Source organism: Mus musculus, chromosome 15, assembly GCF_000001635.26.
Source record: "Mus musculus strain C57BL/6J chromosome 15, GRCm38.p6 C57BL/6J".
Classification (NCBI taxonomy): domain Eukaryota; kingdom Metazoa; phylum Chordata; class Mammalia; order Rodentia; family Muridae; genus Mus; species Mus musculus.
In genome coordinates this window covers 5,282,250-5,309,632 of record NC_000081.6, presented here as the reverse complement: position 1 = coordinate 5,309,632, position 27,383 = coordinate 5,282,250, and the positions used below count along the sequence as shown (strand labels likewise).

Here is a 27,383-nt window from a genome sequence, read left to right as displayed (position 1 = left end):
TTCACAGATTATGATGAGTCTCAAAGAGATTTTGGACTTTCGAACAGTGTTGAGACCGTTAAAGACTATTGGGACTTTTCATTGTGATAAAGCCATGAAGCCTATGAGGGGCAGGGAATAGAATGCTGTGGTTTAAAATAGAACTCCCCCCAGAGGTTCATGTATTTAATCATTTGGTCCCCAGTTGGTGCTGCTGTATGTGGAGGCTGTAGAACCTTAGTAGGTAGGCACGGCCTTGCTGGAAAAGTCAGTGGGAAAGGAATTTGAGTTTGTAGCCTTGCCTCACAGTTCACATCCTGCTTAATGTTTTATAGGGATGAAATGAGTTTCCAGATTGCTGATCCAGCCACCTGCTGCCATGTCTACCCCACCATTATAGGCTGCTGCTTTTGCAACAATAAAAATAACTAATGAAGCGCAGTAGCTCCTGGACAAAGTCTGAGCAACTCTATTGAAGCAGCCACCACCCTGCAGAAGTGGTGGCTCTCTGATACCTGGAAAGCGAACGAACAGTGTCAAAGTGATCTGGGCAGGAAGACAGGAAACAAAAGTAGAGGAAGACATGATGGAGAACAGAAAACAGTAAGGATCTAAAGAAGAGAGCCTCTTCCCATTGGCTGCCAGGGAGTCCAGGAGAGTTGTCAAGTGCTCAGGACCAAGGATCTCAGATGCCCGACTGTGCTCCAACAGTGACCACTGTAAAGTGCTAAAAGACCCAATCTCCAAGAGAACTGTAAACCTTGCTGCTGCCAAATAATAAAGGAAAGGTAAAAGCTACTAGAAACCAGCAGGTAAGTAGCCTCTCCTGGTTTGGCCCGATTTCTAACTAGATGGAACAGAAGAGCCCTCATTGGTGATGAGCAGATGCTTTCTCAGAAAGCCTGTTGTTTGAAGCTGAGACGTGTATTGGTTGGTCTTGATTATCAGCGTGTGTGGATTAAGAAATGGTTGGAGAATTATCAAAGATCATCCCTCTGCAGCTCTAAGCGCCATAAAGAATTAACTGAAGGGTTAGGTCTTCAGGGAGTGTGAGCAACACCATTGCAAGCTGTTCGGGTTTCTAGTGCTGTGATAAAATACTGTGGCCATAAGCAACTTGGAAAAGAAGGAATTTATTTTATCTTACAGCTTGTAGTCCAAAATCCAGGCAAGTCAGGGCAGGAACATGAAGGGAGAAACTACTGCAAGGGCCATTAAGGAGTGCTGCTTACTTGCTAGCTCAACTTGCTGTCTTGTGCCATTCAGGAATACCAGGCAAGGGCTGGTAATGACCAAAGTGAGCTGGGCCCTCCCCCATCAGTTGTCAATCAAAAACATATACCTCTGATTTGCCCACAGGCCAATCTGCTGGGTGCATTTTCTCAATCAAGGTTCCCTCTTCCGAAAATGAATTTGTCTTGTGTCAAGTTGACATAAAACCAATGAGCACATATGCCAATGGTAAGAATGATAGTTTTCTGTATTTCTGTATTTTAAGCAAACATAATGTTATTTATCATTTTTATGTCAAGAGTGGTATGGTGATTACTAAACCAAATAAAAAGTTTCAAAACCTAAATCTAATTACACCATTTGTTAAGTTCCTGCTTGAACCCAATTAACTTGAAAAGATGAAAACAGCTGTGAAAAGCAACAAAGCTTTAATTTGGAGAAAGAACACTCTGCAAATGTGTAGTAATGAGAATAGTCAAAAGGAGAATCTTGGAATAACACATTTAAGAAAAACTGGTACTGGTGTCTTAGTGTAACATTTAGCAAACTCCTTGGTACTTTAATTTTTTAGTTTTACATGATAATGCTTTTACTCCAACAAACTTCTGTTGTGTAAATATACTACATTTCGTTCTTCCATCCCCCTTTCATTTCGGTTCCATATTTAGCCATCCTGAATAAATTTTGGAGGATGGTGGGACTGCAGAAATCTATTACCCAAAAAAATCTACAGTCACACACTGTGGAAGAGTAACTCAAAATTCTTGAGACATGGCCTTGTTATTCACTGTGGATGACTTGGTACTTAATATGCAGCATAGGCCAGAGTCAATGCTCAACAAGGACTGTCAATATGCACCAGCATGCCCAGTTTCCATTTTTTACATCTGAAATCATTTTAAAAATATATAGTCTTGAAGCAATATTAATGTGCTATTATTATAAATTTACTAAGATGAAAGATTTAAGTTCTATATAATACCTTCTTGAGGCACTTATAATCTAGTGAGAAGCAACCTACAAAATTTTAATTAACTACAACTAGTCAAAAACAGCACATGAAATGCATGATAAGAGTGTGCTGGCACAGACCCTCTCTCCCTAATACTATTTCATGTTTGTTGGATGGCATGAAATAGACAACTGATCCACACTGTCATCCATGATTCAATGCCTGTAAAGTACCACACTTTGATCTAGCCTCTCAAACAAAGACATCAGGGCATCTAGCTTCATGGAGTATATAGTTCAATATTGTGGACAGTGCCATGCTGTGACCATTGTCATGAACAAAGATGGAAGGAAGACCATCCTAAAATGATAGACACCAAGGAAGGGCTCTCTCTGAAAGGGTTGTTCATTTGATACAAAGTGGCATGAAAATGGAACTAAGCAACTCTAGGGTAGACACATTGGAAAATGGAAAAGAAAACGTACAAAGTTATGTGTTGGATATCTCTTCATGTACTTCAGGAAGAAGAGAGCCATGCAGCACAAAAAGAAAAAAAAGTTGTGATAAGTTTGGGTCTCAGCTAAGGACATGATCATACAACACAGTCTCTTATGAGGCACAGCAACAGTTTTGATTTATTCTGTTGGATGGAAAGGAAAGGCACAGAGTAACCTAGTTTGAATTCTTAGCTTATTCTTTAGATGCTGAGTGGGAAAATCCCATGGGAGTTACAAGAATGGAAACAGGAAAGTAAACAGAAGCTTCAGCAGGTATCCAGGTGCAGCGACAGTTTGGTAATGCAGTGACCGATGGTAGAGAGGGCGATAAGTCATTGATGGAGACAAAGTAGGAGAACGTGCTGGTGAATTAGGTGTGAGGATCCAAGATAAAGAGAGGATCAAGGGTGTCTCCACTGTGGTTTAAATGTGACTTGTGGAAACTTGGTCTTCACTATGACAATGTGAAGAAGAGCAGAGAACATGACAAGGTGCGTGAATAGTATCGGTCCAAATGGTACCTTGATTAGTTGTCATTATCAGGCTGCTCTAAAGCAGTCATACTAAACCCTGACCCATTCTCTGGCTCCAATCACACCATTGATCTGCCCTCTACCCTGAAGCCATCCGGCATGAGTTCCTCACCAGAGTTCAACCACTACCAGTGTCATCTTTGAAATCCAGAACTGTGAGCTAAATAAACCTATCCATATGTGCCATAACCCAGTCACATTAGGGACTAGGGCTTCAAAATATGAGTTTTCTGAGGTGACTCAAGCATGCAACACCATGAGTCCCTTAGGGCTCTTTCTTTACTCTCATTATCTCCTGTACTTCAACTTTCTTGGGAAAACTACCATAACCCATATCTTAACTCACTGCTCCTCTCGTTTCTTCTCCTCTCTTCTCGACTCTCCCCTCACCCCACTTCTCTGTGTTCTCTTATGCATGATTAATAACAAATTTCCCTGCCAACATACTACTCCTCTGCAAATCAACAGCCAGAAGCTTACAGGCTGCTCTAGGCCAGGAGCTGTTTGTCTCTCATACCTGCACAGCCTCTAATCAATTCCAGAATTACCAACAGCCAAAGCTGTACTCTACCTAAGTCACTGACCCAGTCTGAGTTCAAGAGAAGTTGTTTGACAGCTTGATCTTCTTGTCCTACCTAAGCTATTCCCTGAGTCTTTCCCAGCTGTGAGATGATCACTGCTCTCTGAGGCACTAGAACTGAAATTTGACCTCTGCAAAAAGTGGAACAAGGACTCCAGGTAGAGTGCCCAGCACAGATATGAGAGAATTGTCCCTTTCTCCTCAGTTTTGCCACATCAAAAGCATGGAGACAGTCTTGGGTATTTTGTTAATGCTGGTTCACTCTCCCAAGTTTACTCAGAAGCACGTAAGGAAAGCGGGTTTCTGAAAGGACCAGCTCAGCACAGGATCCCCGGAATCTGGAGAACAGGTCTTGATACAGATGATTTGTCCCTCAAGCAAAAAGGTTTCCGAGTCACTCGCATTTCTCTTGGGCTCCAACCTGAAGACACTACTTTTCCTGTAGGCCACCCATAGATTCTGCTGTCTACCACAGTAGAACATGTATGAGAACATCATCCTTCTAAAAATCATACTGGGAACAGGAGGAGGAAGGAAAGGAAGACACATTTACAGATATCACAAATTGCCAGGGACATCGCTGGCCAGAGGTGTCCTCTGTAATAAGGGTAAATGAGTTAAGAAGCCATTTCATCAGATCAGTGGAACAAATGAAAAAACCACAATTGTGAGGTAACAGGTATTGATTTACCTCCACTGTACCTTAATGGCATCTCAGAAGAGAAACTCTCCCCCAACAGCAGCACACAGTCGGCCAGAAGCTAGCTTTGGGGATAGGTCCATCCAGAGTCCCATAAATGAATTTCATAAAATTGACAGCAGTGATGTTTTTGTTTACATTGCATTGTAGTGGAAATCTAGTTTTTGATGATTGGAGTGTGTGAGACCAAGGTATCTGTCTTTTCAACTCATTGACTAGTTACTATCTTGGTGATTCAATAAGTGAGCCAACTAAAGGAGAGCCAAGAATTGTGACCTAGCCCTAAGGCCTATGAATCTTTCACAGAAAAAAACAAGCTACACATCGAAAGGTTATTGTGCCCTAAAACACTTTAAATTGTCAAGAAACATTTAAAAACTATCCTGTACCCAAGGCAGGACATGTTAAATTGAATTAGGTGTTTTACAGTCTTGCTATATGCACAAACTTTCTTCAAATAAATGAAGGAATTGCAATTCTAGTATGTTGAAGAAAGAAAAAAGTGACTCTGACCCCCCCACACACCAAAAAAAAAAAAAAAACAACCAAATTTTGGTTTATTTAACAAAAATGGTGTGGATGCTTTCCATTTAGAAACTGCAGGTAGAAATACTGCCATCATCCCTCCTTGGCCTCTGCATCAGCTCTTGCCTCCAGGTTCCTGCTCTCACTGCTTTGGATGGTGAATGTTATATGGAAATGTGAGTGAAATAAACCCTTTCCTTGCCAAAAAAAAAAAAAAGAAAAAGAAAGAAATCGGTGGACACTGAGGTGGTCAACAAGGAACCAGAGAGGAAGGGATCAAACAGCAACAGCCGGGATGGGCACGAGATGGAAAGTCTCGTCTCTTCAAGTTTCCTTTCATCAGCTAGAGTTAATCAATCAGTTTCATGATGACCTCTGCCTGTCTTGACAGTTCTGTGAGGACGTGGTGAGGTGTGTTGGTGCCTCAGAACATTCCCATCATTTTCAGCAAATCCAAGCTGTGAAACTTAAGCTTGCACTAAGAATGTAACTAAGAATGACAAAAAAACGTGTTTCTGCAAACGCTGGGGCCAAAGGTCTGCAGCCTGGACTTCACAAGGCAGCATTATAATAAAACATACATACAAGCAGTGACTACCACCTGACACTTGCACTCTGAAAATAGTGAAGGAGACCAGGTAACAATACAATCTAGTGATCTCTCACCAAGTAAATGCCTACCTAGCTAGGATAGGAACGAGGAAGAAAAGAAAGGCACAGTAAAGGTGACTGCTAGTCATACACACTAGATAATTATATGTATGTTAAAATTTACATATTTATATATGTGAGTACTCTACTTGCATGTGTGCCTGTATAACAGAAGAGGGTATCAGTTCCCATTATTGAATGGTTGTGAACCATGTTGTGGTTGCTGGGAATTGAAATAGAGACCTCTGGAAGAGCAGCCAATTCTCTTAACTGCTGAGATAGATAGATAGATAGATAGATAGATAGATAGATAGATAGATAGATAGATAGATAGATAGATAGATAGATAGATAGAGATAGAGAGATAGATATAGATATATACTTGAGGTCTATACATCAAAACAGACACCTCTGGCCAGCAATGTCCTTAGCCATTTGTGGCATCTATAAATTGGTCTGTTTCTTCATATTTTATAGCCAGATACGCACACACACACACCTTGTACATGGATATAAAGACCATGTTTAGTGGGGAAGCCAGGCATTCCTATGTTAACAACTAATCAGTTCATAGGAAAGCTGTTTCTTGTTCTAGTTCAGTAGCAACACTCCTTCAAAGAAGTCTTTACTCTGACCAATGGGAACACAATTGTAGAAAGTGCATGGTGCAGTTTCTTCTTTGGGGAAAATGAAAACTTGGCAAACTATGTTTTATAGACTCTTCAATTCCTCCTGAACTCTAAGCTCATTTAATACCTTGAACCTCCCATGCAAGACCCCTTACTAGCATGGATATGCTGAAAACTCTCAGACCTTGAACACTCTCCAGCTTTCATGCTTCCTTTCAAAATGTGTTTCATTTCCCTGATCCTTCCCTCAACTGAAGTCAAAGTGAGTTCTTCATACATATGATCCATCCCATGTGGTACATCTATACAAATAACCATAACCTTGTTTAAATGATTAGACTATAAGAAATTTGTTTGGACTGCATAACGTCCATATTCTCTCCACAATCTACTCTATCATTTGATAAACAATGCTGACCTAAGATTTTAAGTCTTGGACTAGGCATGATTGGCAAATTGTCCTTTTGAAATTGGGCCCTTAGGAATTGTATTGTGTCACATTTTCCAGCTGACCTTCGATTTATACGTTTAATAGTAATTCTTAGGGATTGCTAGTATATGCTGCATAGGTTTTGCATTCTGTGTTGAACTAACCACAGCCTAAACACTTTGCCATTCCTCCCACAGAGAGATGAGTCCATTTACTCTCTAGTGTGAAATCAACCTGGCAGGGTGACTTTCCTTAAATCAACAGAAAGCAGTGAAAGTGGAACTTGGCCAGCATTGGCTGACATCTTGGCCTTAAAATCCAGGGTCACTTCTGCTTTTGCCTTCTTTGAAGCGCAAAGCCACTACATAAGATTTAAAAAAAAAAAAAAAATCCTCTTCCCTTTTACAGTAACCTCTGTGCAGAGGGTAAAAGATGTCCCAGGCAACTTAGCTAAGTGACCAACGTCTGAGTGGAACCACTGGAGATTATTTCAGCTGAAGAACATCTCCAAATAACAAAAACTATAAGAATAACATCATGGAAGGCCAGAAGAACCACCCACATGAATTCAGTCCACAGAGGGCTACTGTCATAGAGTTCTAAGCTGTGGAGGGGTCTATTATACTGCAATTGATAGCTGAGACATATCCCTAAGGGAAGCTCTATTGCTTTCTTTGAGCAAAGTAATGAATAATAAGGAGCATCATTATTATAAGATTTTTAATTTATCTTAATCATTTCACTCTCCAGGATAGAGATTAAAATCTGTGAAGAACAAAACAAAACAAAACAAAACAAAACAAAACAAAACAAAACACTGGGGATATGGGGGTTAAGAGAGGGTCTCATAGTCCTTTTTCCACATCTGCAGCTCAACATGGCACTGCAGAAAGACAAGAAGCCTTAGAAGTCAACCTGGAGGTTTCATTTGGACCTTACTCATCCAGTAGAAAATGGAATTTTTGACTCTGGAAATTTTGAACAGTTTCTACAGGAGAAGGTTAAAGTCAATGGAAAAACTGGAAATCTTGGAAATGTTGTTCACATTGAACACCTGAAGAATAAAATCACAGTTGTTTCTGAGAAACAGTTCTCCAAGAAGTATTTGAAATATCTTACCAAGAAATACCTTAAGAAGAATAATCTCCATGATTGGCTTCATGTGGTTGCATCTGACAAGGAAACTTACGACTTTGTTATTTCCAGATTAGTCAAGATGAAAATGGTTCAGAGTCTGAGGACTAATTGGTCTTTGCTTTTAATAAAATGGAAGTTTCCTAAAGAAGTCTAAAATTGGACTTTATGAAAAAATAAAAGTCATTTTACTCTAAAAAAAAAAAATAGAAAGAAAGGGTCTCATGTAACACAGGAAGGCCTCAAACACACAATGTAGGTGAGGCTAATCTTGCACTTCTGATTCTCCTGCATCAACATCTCCAGTAGTGGGATTATAGACATGTGCCTGACTTTAAATTTTATATTCACATATTTGTCAGGTTAGGTGACACAGAGCTATAATTCTAATCCTTGGGAACGTAACACAGGCTCAAGGCTAGTTTATGCTGCAAGGCTGAATTACAAGGCTACCCTGTCTCAAAAAAAAAAAAAAATGTTTCTCATTCTTGCAAGAACAGTCACAGTATAAGTCAGAAAACTGGTGTTTGTCAAGAGAAAGACTCATTACACAAGCCAAAAAGATTGTTATCCTCATGTTCTAACAATTTATTAATAAATGTGTTACAATTACACTAAACCTTTCTCCCATGGCACTTCATTCATCTTTACATCAGACAGCAGAGCAAAGCCTGAATAAGGCAAAGCACCCCTGTTTCTAACATAAGTTATCCCTCATACAATATGACCTGAAAGTCAAAAGGCCACCTTACCCCCTAAAGCTCTTCTATACCTGCCTTCATCTCCCCTTGTCCTACCGAAGCTATTCTTCCCATTGAGTTGTAGGCCTACTATGGGCATCTTCTAAATACAAACAGTGGCTTTTTAGACAACTAGTGAGTTAGCATGTTACAACCAATGTCTATGACAAATTCAATCAATGTAATGCAAGGCCAGTTTCAAGTAGCATTGTTAAATGATGCTCACAGGAATTGGTCTTATTTTCTCCATCTTGCTCTCATGCTACCACTTACACACTTGTCACAATTGTCTCTATAACATGCTGAGTACCCATAACCAATGGGACTCAGCATGTAGCATTTGTCACACACTATTTCTAATGTCCACACCATTCCTAAAAATTACTACTTTTCCGTCTGTTTTCACGGGTTAAAACAGATCCAATGGTACAGGTGATTTGTCGAAGCCCTCGGGGTTCATCAGAAACAAAGTCAGTCAGGGTCCCAACCAGAGCTGCTGAAGTCACATGCACACACCACAGCTCCATCCGGTGCTGTGAATTCTTCTGGCGAACAGAGCGCCAGGCCTGTGATACAGTATGAAATCTTCTCCCTTCTGAGGGAAGTTCCTCATAGCTGTCTGTTTCCATTCTCATGCTGTTGTCTAGCCAGTCCATCCTTGTTCATGTCTTTTCTTAAGCCCTATCCCTGAGCTCCAGCGTGGTTCCTTCCCATCGCTTCTGATTACTCTAATCTAATTATAGCTCTCAGAAGCCTCTCTAACTTACAAGATAATAACAGCATCCTGTAGAGTTCAAACAAAATATATTATTAAAAACAAAGTTAATTGCACCTCAAGGTGTTTATAAATAACAGAAAGATAATAAAGCCCTTGAATCATATAGAGTGGATATACTTCTTTCTAAAAGAGCTTCACAACCACTAACTGTCTCAAAGTAATAGTAAATACCTTCTAACCTGTGAAAACAAGAGTAGCTTAAAGTGAAGCAAGCCTGTCCCTCTCATGACAGCATGGGAGTCCCAGCTCTCATTCCCTGGGGAGCAGTTTCCTGAACACGGGGTAATGTGAGAACAAAGGCTGGAAGTCTTCCCATCTCCTTGCCCTGTCACTCACATTTACTTATAATCCCTTGGCCATGTACCTTGTTATTTTAGAATGTGGCCTTCATCAATTATTATGTAAGGAATAAACAAAGTCCTAATGAATTATTAGACAAGAATTAATTTCATGTAGTTAAAGACAAAGCTAAGAGATGTATGAGTTTGCCACCAGAAGCTATCTACCACTTAGAGAAGTGCTTCATTTACTTGAACGATGATGCCAACTTTTAAAAATAAATACGGGTAACCATGTTTTACTATGAAAGTTGCCCTAGGTGTTAAATAACAGCATTTCTCTGTTTCTATTTGTATTTTTTGAACACTGCCTTTAATGATCTCCAAATGGGTTGAGTTGTTTGTTTGTTTGTGGGTTTTGGTTTTGGTTTTATTCATTTGGTTGTTGGTTTGGGAGGTTTGTTTTGTTCCTTCTTCATAAAAACACCATGTCTCCAAGACAGGACCTTGCAAATGATATGGGGAAAACCCCTTCTTTGATTCCTATGTTTAAAAAGATTCTCAAGTGCAACACAAACTAAATGGAATACCATAGGGAAATGTCACCTCATCCAACATTTCAGATATTAGCTCTCATTGATAGTGAAGAAAAAAGAGGCCAAATTCAGTCCATGAATCTCCTGACAAAGTGTGGACTTTAAAAAACTAACAAACAGAATTAATCTACCACGACTGTTTTCCTGTGTGTGTGTGTGTGTGTGTGTGTGTGTGTGTGTGTGTGTGTGTGTTCTCAGGTGTTATGAGTATGTTATGAGTATGTGTACCAGAAGTCATTCCTCAAGTGGTGTCTCCCTTGTTTGCCTGAGACAGCATCTCTAACAAGCCTGCAACTTGCTAAGCATGCCAGGCTGGCCAGCCAGTGAGCACTGGCAATGTATGTATCTCCTCCTCCCTAGCCCTGAGATTACAAGTGTAAGCTTATATGGGGGCCAACTTTCTTCTTATATGGGTCCCAATACTCAAACTCAGACTTCCGTGTTTACATGGCATGCATAGCTAAGTTGCCTCCCCAGCCCAAAGGCTGATTTCAATGTTCTGAAAAAAAAAATCCAGACTTAGTCATTACTAATGGTCTTTCGTCATCTCCTATGAGGAATTAGTGACACTGAAGTAAAAAGAAAAAAAAAATGTGTACTGATATCATAAGAATCATACAATGAAAGAATATTTGCTGTTTAAAATCTGTACCTGTGTTGCTTTTCACATATTTCCATTAGGTTTTCAAGGAAGAACTGTCTAGAAAACATAGCATTGCATGGAAGTAGGACAAACTTAAAACCCTTGTGTGTTTAACTTTTGCAGTAGGAGAATCTCCCACAGCTATACTTGTCAAGATCATCTATGTGTTTGTATTACTAGACATTTCTAGCTTAATATCCAGAGGTGAAATATAGAAATGCTATAGAAATGTGATTATATCAAACATGGTTATTACTCAGAAAATATTCCACAAAGTTTACATCTTATGATGCAGTTTTGGGGGATAGTTAAATAGGTTTTTAGTACCGGGCATGAATTCCCTCTTATTAAGCAAGTCTTAAGTCTCATTATGTGGCTGTTGGTTACCACTAAGACAAAAGTGCCACTATTGCACTTCTGAGTGCATCTTGCTGTGTTCACTATTGTGGTTCATGGGCTTTGTAACTGGTTTGGACTATTGGTTGCTTTTCTCCCTAGGCAGCTTATATGGTACCTTCAGATGAGAGTTGGTACTCAGAGTTGAAACTTGCAAGTCAGTTCCAGGTCGATTTGTCAAAGTCCTGTGTCTGAAGTAGGTGGTGCCTTCAGCAATAGGATTTATCTTCGAGTTTTGAGAAGCAACCAAGGGTAACAAGAATAGCTTACATTGTTTTGGAAGATCCTTGGGACCTGTGGCTGTGCCTGACAGTGGAGGTTTTGTTAGATAATCTACGGCTCCAGGGGAGAGTACCATCCCTTCAAGTAGTATAACTTCATTTAAATATATACATATATGAATATGCATATGTATGAATATGCACACATAAATTTCTATGTATGAATATGGAAGTAACAGGGCAGTACAAGCATAAGTGTCTCCATAGGAGGCATTTACTAAAGTCCTCCTACAGCCCTGGGTTCCACGGTAGAAGAAAAAAAGGAAGACACAATTTAGACTCATACAGTGCTCAGAGTGTTATTTTCAATGAGGTCCTAAAGTCATACCTGATACATAAGATGTTACTGATACATTTTGGCTGGGTTACATGGGAGTTTACATTTACATGGTTGTGCTATACCGGGTAATATAAGGTTTATGTCTTCATAGAACAATTGTCCTAGATTTTGCTTTGTTTTGTTTTGGGTTTTGGGGGGGGTTTGTTTTTTGTTTTTGGTCAACTTGACACAGATAGGGTCATCTGGGAACAGTGACTTGGGCTGAGAAAAATGTCTCCATCAAATTAGCCTACAAGCAAGTCTGTGAGTTATTTGCTTGATTAATGATTGCTGTGGAAGAGCCCGACTGCTTCCCTTAGATAGGTGGCCCTGGGTTATACAAAAACAATGAGCTGAGTAGGCCATGGAGAAAAAAGCCAGTGAGCTCCATTTTAACATAGTCTCTGCTTCAGTTCCTGCCTCCAAGTTCCTGTCTTGAATCCTGTCCTCATTTTGATGGTGGACCGTGATATGAAAGTATAAGCCAAATAAAGCCTTTTCCCCCAAGTTGCTTTTGATCAGATCATTTTATCACAGCAGCAGAAGCCAAACTAGGACAATGATGAGCACATGAAACAAGGAAATAAGAAATAAGGAAGTGCAGTGGAGTGTTGACTCAGTAGTTAAGCCCACTGGCTGCTCTTGCAAAGGACCCAAATTCGGTACCCAACACCTATGTGGCACTTTACAAGCAACTGCACTACATTTCCAGAAAATCCAATGCCCTCTTCTGCCCTCACCAAGCATGTGTGGGATGCACATACACACATGCAGACAAAATATTTATACACATAAAAAATAAATAAAGTATTAAATAAGAAAATGAAGAAGGTGAGGAGGAGGAGGAAGAAGAAGAAAAGATGTGACTACATTATGGGTTTCCACTCTGATTAGAAAAAAATACCCAAAATTTTTTGTAGTAACATTCACAACAATGAACTCGCCAAAATACTTGGTGCATTAATAAAATAATTAGCAATCAACTAAAAGAGTGCTAATTAAAACTTTAAGCTGGAACAAAGGCTATCACGTTGTGGGACCATGAAAGGCAGCCTGTTTTCTGGTCAAGCTAGGTTAAAACCCCAAAGACCCAACAGATTAATCTGCAAGGGACAGAAAGCCCATTTGCCATGCTCCCAGATATAAGCCCCCGACACAAGGACCCAGCTCCATAATTCTGTGGCCATCAGGCACTTAGGCTGTCTGGACTCCACCCCCACAGTTACCTGGCAATAGCCAGGTATGCTCCTCCCCACAGTTGCCTGGCAACAACAAGGTAGCCCAGCCCACTATAAAAGAAGCTGCTTGGCCCCTCCTTTCTCTCTTCTCTCTTAAGCTCTTGCTCTTACTCTCTCCTTTTGCTCTCCTTCTTCCCCCCCCCCCCACTTCTCCCCTCTCTCCACATGGCCATGACCACCCTCTTCTCTACTCTTCTCCCTCTCTCTGCCTTTCTACAATAAACACCTTGAAAGCATGGACCATCTCTTCTCATCAAGATCCACCGTGCTGGAGCAATGGAACAGGCTTCCCTCTAAGGAGCCACGCATCTAACCTCCCACTGGGAGGCCTCCCTGTGCTCTGGCCACAGCTATCAGACAACCCAAGTCGCCTGCTGAGCTAGCAGCCTGAGCTAGCCAGACTCTCTCATCCCTACAGTAACCAGCTAGAGCTTTCCCCCTGCCCTCCCTTCGGGAGGGTCTGTTCTCAGCTCTTCCACAACATACAGTGGTCTGGGATGTCTGAGAGCAAGAACTTGTTGTCCCTGGCAACATGCGTCCAGAAACCCCAAAACCAGCTCCTCCGTGGTACCCAGCAGTCTGTAGTGCCCCAGAGTCAGAGTCTGCACCTCCCCCCCACACCCCCGACCATCCCCCGAAGCGGGGTTCTGTGGCCTGTGAGGCCCTACTCTCATCCCGAGGGGTTCTGTGGGATCCAGCAGCAATCTTCCCGAGCTCTGGTGGGACACAGGTCTCTCCCACCCCTTTATTTCCCCACACCCAGTGCCCAACATCATTAGATAACAGACACCCTGTCCAATGGAGCATTCACACCTTATTCCCAAAACCAGGCACCAACTTCCATCTTTAGCCTCCTTTTCAATCACATGAAAGTCGCCAGGAGACAGACTAAACGGAAGCCATAGATGGCTGGGTCTTCTTAGTGCTGGTGGTCTGGCCCGTACATCTTTCTTCACAGATGTCACTTCCCAATTCTCAGATGATAAAAGATTTATTTGTGTTTTATTGTTGTTGTCCTTGCTGTTTGTTTGTTGTGATGTCTCTTTTGCTTCCTTGGTAACTACTTGTTGCCTTTCAACAGAGACCTCTTGATGCTTCTCTTAATACTCTCCCATTCACCTCCCCTCATGAGTTTTTGAAGGGGGAAAAAAAAACAATTTACTTAATTGATCTTTACTTTCTAAGAGCTAATGGAAATCTTCATTTTCAGTTCTGATGCAGAAAGGTGTCAAAGGTATGAACTGATTGATTTTTAATCAGGTTAATCCTCCTGCTGGAAGCCTTCACTCAAAATAACTTCTTTAAAAATGACCAATTGATTAATCAATCCAGCTACTATAACAAACCTTTAAGTTTATTCCCTCTCACTGTCTTAAAGAAGAAAAAAAAAGTTAAAGAAGGCACTATTAAGAAAAAGAAAAAAAAAAAAAAACTAAGGAAAATTGCTTGCTGCTGTAAGGTTGTCAAATAGTGTTTTACTTACACAACATGAAATTAGTTTAGTCATTTAACGTTCCAGAAATTGTAGAATATAAATACAAATGTGGCACTTGTCCAAATATGGCCTATTAATAACAGCATTATGTGACATTACCAGCCCAACGTTGCCTTTATTTGTACTCTTTTATGAAGTGATTCATTTCTTCAATCTTCTTCAAGAATCCCTATAAAAATTCATCCCCTTAGAATGAGCACAAAAATGTTTCTCCATTACATTATACTAAAACATACCAGAAAGAATCAGCATGCAGCATAATAAGACATAATATACATGTGATTTGCCAGCTATTTTCCCTATATAATCTAAAAACAACTCTTTTTTTATCTACCATGAATTCCATTTAAATAGATTAGAAAGAAAATTATAGAACAAAGAATTAAAACTCTTTCATGTCTAGCCTTGGCTTTCTCTTGAGAATTTCAATCTGTCTGTGCCTTGCTTCCTATTCTACAAAGTAAGGATCACATTTCTATATCATCTGATTGTCCTAAATAAGCTGTTATGACTACTGATTATCTATCTAAGATGCTGTTCTGCTCAGAGCTATACCTCTCCTTCCATAACCAAGTAATCAATGATCAGTCACTTGCATGTGACACATGGCCCAGATAAGTCCTAAGGATATGGTAAGTAAAGTGTTTTAACCCTGACTTCTTCAAGGCCATGACTGGCTGGAGAAAAGAGTCATGTAACCAGTATCATTATCATTACTGTAATGGAGGTAAAGGTTCAAGTGTTAGATCAGACAGAGCTATTAAAATGGCAAGAAAGGATACACAAAAGATATACACATGATTGTTCACTTCAAAGATAAATATGTTTTTAAAGAGTACCTCTAACCTTCCCTGAGTAAATATTTTGTCTTCCTTCTTGGTTTCTTACAAAGTAAGTAGTGTTGTAATCAACAAAATCATGTCCCTATGTAATATTAATCTCTGATGGCATAGCAGTGATCTAGTTGTTAAAATGAAAATACTTTATCTCTCTTTTGGTCTGAGAGGGATCCACAAAAGTCCATTGGAATATGGGAAGGGGAGAGAGACAGACAAACAGACAGAAAGAAAAAGACAGAGAGACAGAGACAAAGATGAACAGAGACGTAGAGAAAGGCAGAGATACAGAAACAGTCAAAGAGTCCTCCAAAAGGCCTACAGCGCCTATCTGTCAAAAGAAACTCTATTTTTTTAATGTAGAATGTAAATGTAGTGTAGAAGAGCAAAAGCATCAGAAAGGATGCAAAGTCGACAAGAGAGGATGATGGTGGTGAACATGATCAAAAAACATTATACATGAATGAAAATATTATACTGAAAGTTGTTATTTATATTTTACACTTGCTAATAAAGCACTTAAAATAAACTATTTTTAAAATCTGTAGATGACATGTGAGTTTACCATGTCCTGTCATTTAAATGTGCTCTAGTTCTCTTTAGGTTTGTTTCAAACTAGAACAGCTTTTGTCATGCATGTTGACATACGGGCTCCAGCATCTCTATCACAGAATCCTTATCAGCGAGTTTTGGTCAGACTCTGAGGATACAGTGAGAGCTAGACACTCCAGTCAGCCACTCTTGGCAGTGATATCAAGTCAAGTGACTTGTTTTCCACAGTTCATATTGGGGCAGTCAGTCTCGCTGTGAAGAGGTTCACAAGGTAGTGTAACAATATGCTTAAGTGCATAGAGAAAAATCTTAAATCATGTACACAGTAGACTGTGGCTATAATTATTTGGGTTTTTCTTCTGTCCCCTTTGTACCCAAATAACTGCTGAGCATTTCTAGCTCCCAAATAATAGACACAGAGACCTGGTATTTTTATTTACAAGACGCAAGCCTAAGCTCGGTAGGTTATTATAAGGCTATTTCCCAGTCACATGGTCCCTTATCTTTATTCTGAGTCTGGTCTTGGCTCACTCTGGTCCACATGTCCTTGCGTCTACTCTTTCATCTCGATCTCACAGCAAATCCTCTCCATCCCTCCTCCCCTCGTGGTCCTTTCTCTCCTCTCTTCTCTTTCTGGTCTGCCTGGGATACAGTGATACATGTGATACAGTCTTCCTTCCAAAGGAAGCACATGCTATGTCATGTTGTGGCTTTATAATACAGTTCCCTTAAAAAACATCCAAAGATTAGGGTTTATTTTTTATTTGGTTCAGTTAGACTAGTAAAAAGCTAAGCTTAAATGCCAAAGAATTTTAGCTGATTAAAAGAGTGAATTTTGCAGTTAGAAATTCAGACTTAAAAATTCAATAACATGTTGGTATCCCACAGGTGGCAAAACCAAAATAGTTTAGAGGAAGGGGTCAGATTTGCAGAAGTAAGTCCATTAGCCATGACCATTCATGCCAGTTGTGGTCAGAAGCGATGTGAGGCTCACTCTGAATGGTGAACAACGGCAAAACCAAAGCATCCAGTTTCTTCCATAACAGACTTAGGCACTAACTTGAAAAGCAAAATATAGAGAAGACATGGTTATACAGGGTTTTTTTTTTCAATCACACTTGTCCAGTCATCCCAAATGATAAAATAATAGAGAAATAAAGTGTGCACCAAGCAGGAAGAAGAGGGACCTGTGTGCATCGTGAAAGGTGGAACAGAAGCTGCACTCAGAGGCTAAGAGGCTGACAGGCAGGAATGGTGTGCTAACAGATGTGAAACAGAATAAAGTAAGGACAAGCTGAGTTAGGGATCATTTTACCCCAATGAGTCCCAACCCCATGGTCCCTGGGAGCTTTTTAATTACACATAAACCCTAAAGATCTGACTCAACTAATGCCCTAGGGCCCAGGGATCAGTATTTTGAAGAGAATTTTCCCAAATAGTTTTGGTGTTCTGCCCGTTTGATTCCTGATTAACAAACCACAGGACTGAACAACAGGAGAAGATGTGCTCAAAATGAGACGATGATTATTTTAGACTTAGTTAAGTGGCAGTTCACATGTCATCATTTGGATAATCAGACTGAATGTAGAAGTAAAGATCATTTATTTTTCATGTCTGAGTAATAGTAAATTATCTCATGAATGAATGAAATATAAAAATAAAATATATAATATAAATATAAAATGAAAAACATAAAATGTTAAAGCCACTTGAGCACTTCAGCCAATAGATAAGATGATGACAAACCAAAGGTTACTGTGTCATTATAATAGAAAGGCAAGTGTCAGCAAGCGCCCTCCAGCCAAGAGTTTCACACAGTGAGTGTGTCCCCTCATACCCACACCAGCCTCACAAGACATAATTGTCCTAAACAGGGAGCTGAGGCCCAAGATCGATAGCAAGTCTTGGAATCTGGGTTTGTGAATATTTAATGTTGTGGGTTGTACTGGTAGATTCTTAACTATGCATGAATAAACACAGTAGCAACCAACAGGGGCTCAAATTTCTGAACAAAATTTCAGCTTTGGATGCACTCTACTGGCATGTGATCAGAAATGGCATGTGATCTAATTAAGATATTTACCTAACTACAAGATTAGAGATCTTAACAGTAATCAGACAGGTGGACCAACATCTGATGTTTCTGCTAAATAATTTGACTCTTCTCATGTAAGATTTCCTTAGAAATGAAGTAGCAAAGAAAATACTCTGCACTGTACTTGATTTTGAAGTAGGAAATATGATTAACTACCTTCTAAAATAGGGGGGATTTCTTACTCTTTATTATTTCTCTGAGGCTTTAATTTTATGGAGTTTGTCCAAAAAGAAATATCTTTACTTGATACTATGCATCATGCAGAAGAGCAGAGACTGTCAGCTAATATAACATCAAAGGAGGGTGCAGACGGCCTCTCACCTTTGGATATTCGATATTATGATCAATCTGAAAAGGATGTTCTAGATAGCATCCTCCTAAACATCACAAAAGAACCAGACACCAAACAGTAAATCTTAGAAGTAAAACAAGATAAATAACAATGTGTTCTCAGCTGTGTGGAATCTAGGTTTTAAAAGAATAGAGCATGAAAGCAAAATGGGGCAACTGGAAAGAAAACAAGAAGCAGCAAGAGAAGGAGAAAAGGCGGCTGGCAAGATGGCTCAGGGAGGAAAGGCTGCTGAGCTGGCGTAAGTGTCCAGGACACACATGGTGGCAGGAAAGAACCAGCTTCCAAAAGTTGTTCTCTGACCTCCTAACAGGCACCATGTGGCTCTCTCTCTCCTGTGTGTGCTCATACACACACAGATAAAACAATGTCATTTTTTAGTTTTGAATTTGAAAAGGGGAAAGGAACAATATATAACTGGGGAGCAGAAATGATCAAAGTACATGATACAAATGTGGGGAAATGTCATGAAATCTATTACTTTATAAAATATATGTGTATTAATAAAAACCAAACAAATGTATAGTGAATTTTACATTATATCCTCTACCCGGGTGCTAGTAGAAACCTTCAATTTAAAAAAGTATTTAGCTGCCCAATGAGGAAATAGGGAGCCATTCTATCATCGTTCAGAAAGACCAACATCAATAAACAAGATAAGCACATTAACTGCTTTGGGAGACCAGAAACTGGATCTTCTGATTGTGTTTGAGTATAATCAAAGCCAATTCACCTAACAGTCTGCCATATATTGCCAACTGGAAACACAGCTGGATTGTCCTACTTCATCATCTCAAACACATCTACGTTGTCCTTTCAAGCACAAAAGCCTTACACCTTAAGACACACTTCCCGTTTTACCCCCCATTTTGCATTAATGACATTATTTCTTCAAGCCTTAAAGTGCACTGTTAGAATATTTCTGTGCAAATTCTACAACTACGCTCCCTGAATTGCTTATTTATTTAGTAGTTGAGGTGTGCTTGTGATTTTAAAATACCAAGGTCTTAATAGCCTCCTGCCTTGGATCTATGTGTGAGGGCACAGCAAACACCATTGTTTGCTCTGGGCATCCAAAAGCTTTGCATCTGGTTAGGATATGGATTGATGATGTTCAGGAAAGTTCCCATATCAAGTCTCTAGACTATTCTGAAACAAACAAACAAAAGGGTGTAGCGGAAATCATCCATAAGCAGAAATGCCCAAGTGAGGAGGCTTCACCTCACTTAGAAGGGGGAAAGCAATAATCACAGGAGGTGGAAGGAGGGAGGGTCTAGATGGGAGAGGGGAGGGGGGCAGAGAAGGAGAACAGGATCAGATTTGGAGGGAAAGGGATAGGAGAGAAGCCCTGAGGGCCAAGAGAATACATGGAAATAAGCAGCCTCCGAGAATAGGAGGTAGAGGATAACAGAGACCTAGGAGGTAAGATGCTCTAAGGACTCAATGGAGGTGACCTTAACCAAAATGTCCAACATTGAGGAAAGGCAACTAGAAGAATTCATCTCAGTAGTTAGACAGGGCCTCAAGTGGAAGAACCTACAGTCAAAATTCCTGACCCAGAATTGTTCCTGTCTAAAAGATCTGCAGGGACAAAAATGGAGAAGAGATTGAAGGAAAGGAAGTCCAATTTAGGATCTATCACATGAGGGTGGAGGAAGCACCAAGGCCTGACACTTACTGATGCTGTGATGTGCTTACAGACAGGAGCCTGGCATGGCTGTCCTCTGAGAGACCCTACCAGTGGTTGACTGAGTCAGATGTAGACATTTACACCCAACCATTGGAAGTTGGGAATTCTTACGGTTGAATTAGGGAACGACTGACTGAAGAAGCAGAAAGGTAAAGTGACCCCATAGGAAGACCTGGGGCCTCAACTAGCCCAGACTCCAGGGAGTTCCCAGAGACTGAGCCACCAACCAGGAGCATACCCTGGCTGGTCCAAGGCCCTGGCACATGTGTAACAGAGTCTACCTGGTCTCCCACAGTGGGAGAAGATGTATTTAAATCCTGGAGAGACTTGAGGCCCCCAGGACAGGGGAGGCCTGGTGCAGGAGAGAGCACCCTTTCCGAGGCAAAAGGGAGGAGAAATGGGATGAGGAACTGAGGGGGGGGGGGGCTGAAGGGAGACAATGACTGGAATGTAAATAAAATAATTTAATTTTTTTTCTCTAGTTATCTTTAAGACTAGCTCACAGTTCTCTGGTAAATTTCTTGGGGTACCTGAAAGAGGAATTGGAGATTTGGAAAGGTCTTTCTGACTCATTCATTTAAAACAAACAAAACAACAAAAACAAAAACAAACAGGCTGACAAAATCTCTCAGTAGTATGGTATTTCTGTTATCTGTACAGAGCCCTGATTTCAACCTCCAGCACCATCGATGAAAACTAGCTACTTCCGTGTGGCCAGGAAGGCCGCTACTTCCGTGTGGCCAGGAAGGCCGCTCTGAAGGTGACAGGACTTTGGCAGGACTGCTTGGAGGACATCCCTTAGTGTGCCAACACATCATATAATGATTTTCGTTCTAGTTGCTCTGTTCTCCTTTCTTGAGTCTCTCAGCACTTTACTCTGTATCTTATTCTGGATTTCAAAACAAAAGATAAAGGGGATGTGAACAATGATCCAACAGCTCAAAGATTACGCAATCAAAGACAGAACTCAGACCGTGAAACAAGTTTCTACAATAAACCACCAAAGGCAAAGCCCTCAGTCAAAATCAGATTCGTTGAAAGAAAACAGTTTTGGAATCAAGGCTAAATAAATGTGCTCTCCCAGAAAGGTACAAGGACCCCACCCTGGAATGCCTGGGACAGCCTTAAGGACAACCCCACAACACACCCCACAACACACCCCACAACAACCCAGCATATTGTCCAGATTGTCCTTTTCACAATCACTTGAGTACACAGAATGTTCTTACTTTAACCTTTTGTTTCTTTTATCGCTACTTTGAACTCCTTTTAGTCATCTTTGTCCCTGAGACACAGGGACACAATAATGCTTCACAATAAATACTTATTGAATTAACTTGAAACCCTATTGGAGGCTGTTCTATTAAAAACAGGCTTTCAAAAACACTGCATATAAGCAGGAAGACCTACTTATATGAATACAGATTAGTTGGGATGCCTGCTTCATAAGAAATTCATATAGCAAATTGATATTTACAATGTACATTCTAAGTGTCATGTTTTGGTTATCATATTCTAGTAAACAGATGCCAATGTTTTAGCCCTCAATCTTGTTTCTTTTTTTATAGTAACACTTTATTGTCACTGCCTGTCCTTGTTCCTTTAAGATTTATTTTATTTTAATTACATGCTGTGGGTAAGTGTGTGTGTGTGTGTGTGTGTGTGTGTGTGTGTGTGTGTGTGTTCAGGTACCTATCAGCATGTCAGATATCCTGGAGCTGGACTTACAAGCAATTGTAAGTTACCAGAAATGGGCGCTGGGAACTGGCCTTGGGTCCTCTGTAAGAGCAGTTCATACTCTCAGCCCCTGACTCACCCATCTCTTCAGCACCCTCTCCTTTTATTCTTACAAAAGAAACAGTTAAAGGGAGCGGGAAGAAGCAACTGCCCCTTTCTACTCAACACACGTACGTATAAATACATTATACGTATAGCTCAGTACTCATAAATATGAGCATCTTTCCATTTGAAATTTTTAGTTATAATTTTGACTTGAAAGGAGATTGAATGGAGATTTTTTTTAAAAGTCTTTATGTTTCTTAGCCAACCCAGACTGAGAAGAAAACTGACAATAGTTCCCACAGTAGCTCCAGCTTCAGTCAGTAATCCTATGTTACTGAGTTATCTCTACACTCAACTCATGGCCCTGAAACAAAAAGAACAGGTTTTTCAGACTGAAAGCACACCCACCAATTGTGTCATTAAATGAAGAACTGAGAGTGAGGAAAGCATTTCTACACGTAGCCTTCTGCTCTCAGCTCTTCTGCACATGGGCGCATTGTTTGAATACTAAAGTGACAAAGGAAACAACCAGAAGAGACATTCCACAACCACAGCCATGACCATCATCGAAGAAAGACATCTTTATCAAGCTTGTCTGAGCGACTGCTGAATTGTCATCCTTCATGTTCTTTTGTACAGAACGGATCTACCTAATACATAATGGTGAGTAAATAAACAAAATTGAAACCCTTCAGCAGCATCCTCTGCAAGCCCAAGCCCCACAAAGTTATAACACTATCTGTAGACACTACTGGCTCAAATCCTTAAAGATTACTTGCAGTAAGCACTATGAGACCTTGGCAACTGGACTGTTATGTTTTCATTGCTTCTGCATGTTCCATTCTCTCTACTAGTTTCCAAGATAACAAGGGGGCTGGGGGTCTGCTGAAAAAATAGAATAAACATCAGAACAAAAAAGACAGCCGAGATATTATTAGAGCACCTCGTGCCTTAGTAAATGGTGCACAACTTGCCAGCCTTCTTGCCATGGTTGTAAACCATAATTGACTTGAGGACAGAACATTTGCTTTGTAGGTGGAACTCCTACCACATAAGCAAACAGCCAATGAAAACAGAATCAAAGTTGGTTCCAATGGCATGGACATTCAGAAAGGACACATCATCCTCTTCCCCTTTGTCACTCGGTAGAACCCAGAGTTCATAGCGGAGCAATAATGTAGCTCACAAGATACTTGTGCAAATCAGAAATACGAGAATGGACATCTCCATGCACAGTGAATTTCTCTCTAGAAATCAGTGCCTGTTTTTCCTGGAAACTCAGTTTCCAGTGCTCCTGTTCCATTTGTAGTCACGCCACTGTCTTTTCATTCAGTGGCTTCTCCCACGCCCTCCCTGTCTCTAACTCCAGCCACACAGTATCTGACACCATCTTCTGGTTCTGCAGGCACCAGGTGCACACCAGAGGCACATAGACATATGTAGACAAGACAAATTTTTTAAAAGAATAAAGTATTTTTAATACAGTGTGCTTAGAACACAGATTTTAAATAGTTAAAATAGAGTTAAAAGATGCCTCAACAACCAATGGAATAGAATTGAAGATCCAGAAATGAACCCACACACCTATGGTCACTTGATCTTCGACAAGGGAGCTAAAACCATCCAGTGGAAGAAAGACAGCATTTTCAACAATTGGTGCTGGCACAACTGGTTGTTATGTGTAGAAGAATGCGAATCGATCCATACTTATCTCCTTGTACTAAGGTCAAATCTAAGTGGATCAAGGAACTTCACATAAAACCAGAGACACTGAAACTTATAGAGGAGAAAGTGGGGAAAAGCCTTGAAGATATGGGCACAGGGGAAAAATTCCTGAACAGAACAGCAATGGCTTGTGCTGTAAGATCGAGAATCGACAAATGGGACCTAATGAAACTCCAAAGTTTCTGCAAGGCAAAAGACACCGTCAATAAGACAAAAAGACCACCAACAGATTGGGAAAGGATCTTTACCTATCCTAAATCAGATAGGGGACTAATATCCAACATATATAAAGAACTCAAGAAGGTGGACTTCAGAAAATCAAATAACCCCATTAAAAAATGGGGCTCAGAACTGAACAAAGAATTCTCACCTGAGGAATACCGAATGGCAGAGAAGCACTTGAAAAAATGTTCAACATCCTTAATCATCAGGGAAATGCAAATCAAAACAACCCTGAGATTCCACCTCACACCAGTCAGAATGGCTAAGATCAAAAATTCAGGTGACAGCAGATGCTGGCGAGGATGTGGAGAAAGAGGAACACTCCTCCATTGTTGGTGGGAGTGCAGGCTTGTACAACCACTCTGGAAATCAGTCTGGCGGTTCCTCAGAAAACTGGACATAGTACTACCGGAGGATCCAGCAATACCTCTCCTGGGCATATATCTAGAAGATGCCCCAACAGGTAAGAAGGACACATGCTCCACTATGTTCATAGCAGCCTTATTTATAATAGCCAGAAGCTGGAAAGAACCTAGATGCCCCTCAACAGAGGAATGGATACAGAAAATGTGGTACATCTACACAATGGAGTACTACTCAGCTATTAAAAAGAATGAATTTATGAAATTCCTAGCCAAATGGATGGACCTGGAGGGCATCATCCTGAGTGAGGTAACACATTCACAAAGAAACTCACACAATATGTATTCACTGATAAGTGGATATTAGCCCCAAACCTAGGATACCCAAGATATAAGATATAATTTGCTAAACACATGAAACTCAAGGAGAATGAAGACTGAAGTGTGGACACTATGCCCCTCCTTAGATTTGGGAACAAAACACCCATGGAAGGAGTTACAGAGACGGAGTTTGGAGCTGAGATGAAAGGATGGACCATGTAGAGACTGCCATAGCCAGGGATCCACCCCATAATCAGCATCCAAACGCTGACACCATTGCATACACTAGCAAGATTTTATTGAAAGGACGCAGATGTAGCTGTCTCTTGTGAGACTATGCCGGGGCCCAGCAAACACAGAAGTGGATGCTCACAGTCAGCTAATGGATGGATCATAGGGCTCCCAATGGAGGAGCTAGAGAAAGTAGCCAAGGAGCTAAAGGGATCTGCAACCCTATAGGTGGAACAACATTATGAGCTAACCAGTACCCCAGAGCTCTTGACTCTAGCTGCATATATATCAAAAGATGGCCTAGTCGGCCATCACTGGAAAGAGAGGCCCATTGGACTTGCAAACTTTATATGCCCCAGTACAGGGGAATACCAGGGCCAAAAAGGGGGAGTGGGTGGGCAGGGGAGTGGGGGTGGGTGGATATGGGGGACTTTTGGTATAGCATTGGAAATGTAAATGAGTTAAATACCTAATAAAAAATGGAAAAAAAAAAAAAAGATGCCTCAACAGTTAAGAACATCTATTGCTCTTCCAGAGGACCAAGGTTCAGTTCCCAGCCCTCACATGACAGCTTACAACAATCTGTAACTCCAGTCCAAGAGAATTCAACACCTTCTTCTGTCCTCCAAAGATACACTTTTTAAAAAATATGTTATTTAAAATATGCCCAAGTCTTGAAGGCCCATTGGATATCTCAGCAGGTAATCATCTACCACAACAATTCTGACCACCTCCATTTGATTCCCCAAACCCATACAAAGCTGAAAGAAGAGAAGTGCAAGCATCATATACCTTCCCTTCGGTGGGAAATCTAAAAGTACTGGTATTAGGATTGAATGTTACAGGGGGCTGCAAAGAATGGCGTGAAGGCAGGGATGTAAAAGGTTGGTCAAAGAGTACTAAGTTACAGTTAGATGAAGAAAGGCTACTTTGTATACTATTGCAAAAGAGAGTGATGAAAATTAAAGATAACGTATGCATCTTTGAAAAGCTGAAAAGCTTTCTAAATATTTCCAGCACAAAAAATGTCGGAGATTTGAAGAGATAAGCTGGTTTAAACTTACTTCAACTTGCTTTTTACTGTATTATTACACAATCTCCAATGACCTCCATTTATTCACAAATTAAAGTCATGAAATTATTTGAGTGGGTTATGAATACCACTTTTTAAAGTAGAAAAGAATGAAAATCAATAATGCTGACAATAACCCCATACATTTCCTTTGATAATGTGATACATGTAATGGGGATAAAAAATTTATTTCTTAGTGTAACATCATCAAAAGTGCTTGAAAATATTACTTACTATAATAACAGTGGGAGAGGAAAAGGGGAACAGGATCAGATATGGGGTGGGGTTGGGGAAGCCCAGAAGGCCAAGAGAATGAATAGAAATGTATAGCCACAGAGGGGGGAAGGTGGAGAGACCCTCTAGAAAGTACTAGAGACCTGGGAGGTGAGAGACTCTCAGGACTCAATACGGGTGACCTTAGCCAAAATGCCTAACAGTGGGAAGAGGGAACTCAAAGAGTCCACCTCCAGTAGATAGACAAGGCCTCAAGTGGAGGGACAGGCTTACTAACCCACAGCCAAAATTTCTGACCCAGAATTGTTCCTATCTAAAAAACTGCAGGGACAAAATTGAAGAAGAGACTGAGGGAAAGGAGGTCCAATGACTGATCCAAGTTGGGATCCATCTTATGGGGAGCACACCAAGGCCTGACACTATTACTGGTGCTATCTATGATGTGCTTACAGACAGGAGTTTGTCATGGCTGTCCTCTGAGAGGCCCTACCAGCAGCTGACTGAGACAGAGGCACCCAATCATTAGACTGAAGCTGGGGACTCCTGTGGTTGAATTAGGGGAAGGACTGAAGAAGCTGAAAGGGAGGGTGAGCCCAAAGGTAGACCAACAGTCTCAACTAATCCAGACCCCAGAAAGCTCCCAGAGACTGAGCCACCAACCAGGAGCATACATAGGCACGTCCAAGGCCAATGGCACACATATAGCAGAGGTCTGCCTGATCTTGCTGCAGTAGCAAAAGATGGGCTTAATCCTCAAAACTTGAAGTCCGAGGAAAAGAGAAGGCCTGGTGTGGCCGGGAGCATCCTCTTGGAAGCAAAGAGGAGGCAGAATGGGATAAGGAACTGTGGGTCAATGGGACAGGCAGCAGGGAGACAATGCCTGGAATGTAAAATAAGTAAAATAACTTGAGAGAAAGAAAGAAAGAAAGAAAGAAAGAAAGAAAGAAAGAAAGAAAGAAAGAAAGAAAGAAAGAAAGAAAGAAAGAAAGGAAGGAAGGAAGGAAGGAAGGAAGGAAGGAAGGAAGGAAGGAAGGAAGGAAGGAAGGAAGAAAAGAAGGAAAGGAAGGAAAGGAAGGGAAGGAAGGAAGGAAGGAAGGAAGGAAGGAAGGAAGGAAGGAAAGAAGGAAGAGAGAAAGAAATAGAGAAAGAAAGGGAAAAAGAAAGTTAGTTCTATTATAGGGTTGGGGATGCAGCTCAAGGTTACAGCAATGTCAGGGCCCTGGGTTCAAACTTCAGAAACATAAGGAAGAAAAGTTCTCCCATAATTGTTTCTTTCATTAAATCCTTCTATTTTGTTTGGGTTAA

At 40.6% G+C, this 27,383-nt stretch overlaps 1 long non-coding RNA gene and 1 pseudogene across 1 annotated transcript in view; one reads left to right on the top strand and one right to left on the bottom strand.

Annotated features, from left to right (window-relative positions):
- Window positions 1–27,383, bottom strand: part of Gm41257 — a 73,075-nt gene that overhangs the window by 18,081 nt on the left and 27,611 nt on the right. The gene's annotated exons all lie outside the window — the stretch shown is intronic.
- Window positions 7,560–8,039, top strand: Gm2157 (predicted gene 2157; annotated as a pseudogene).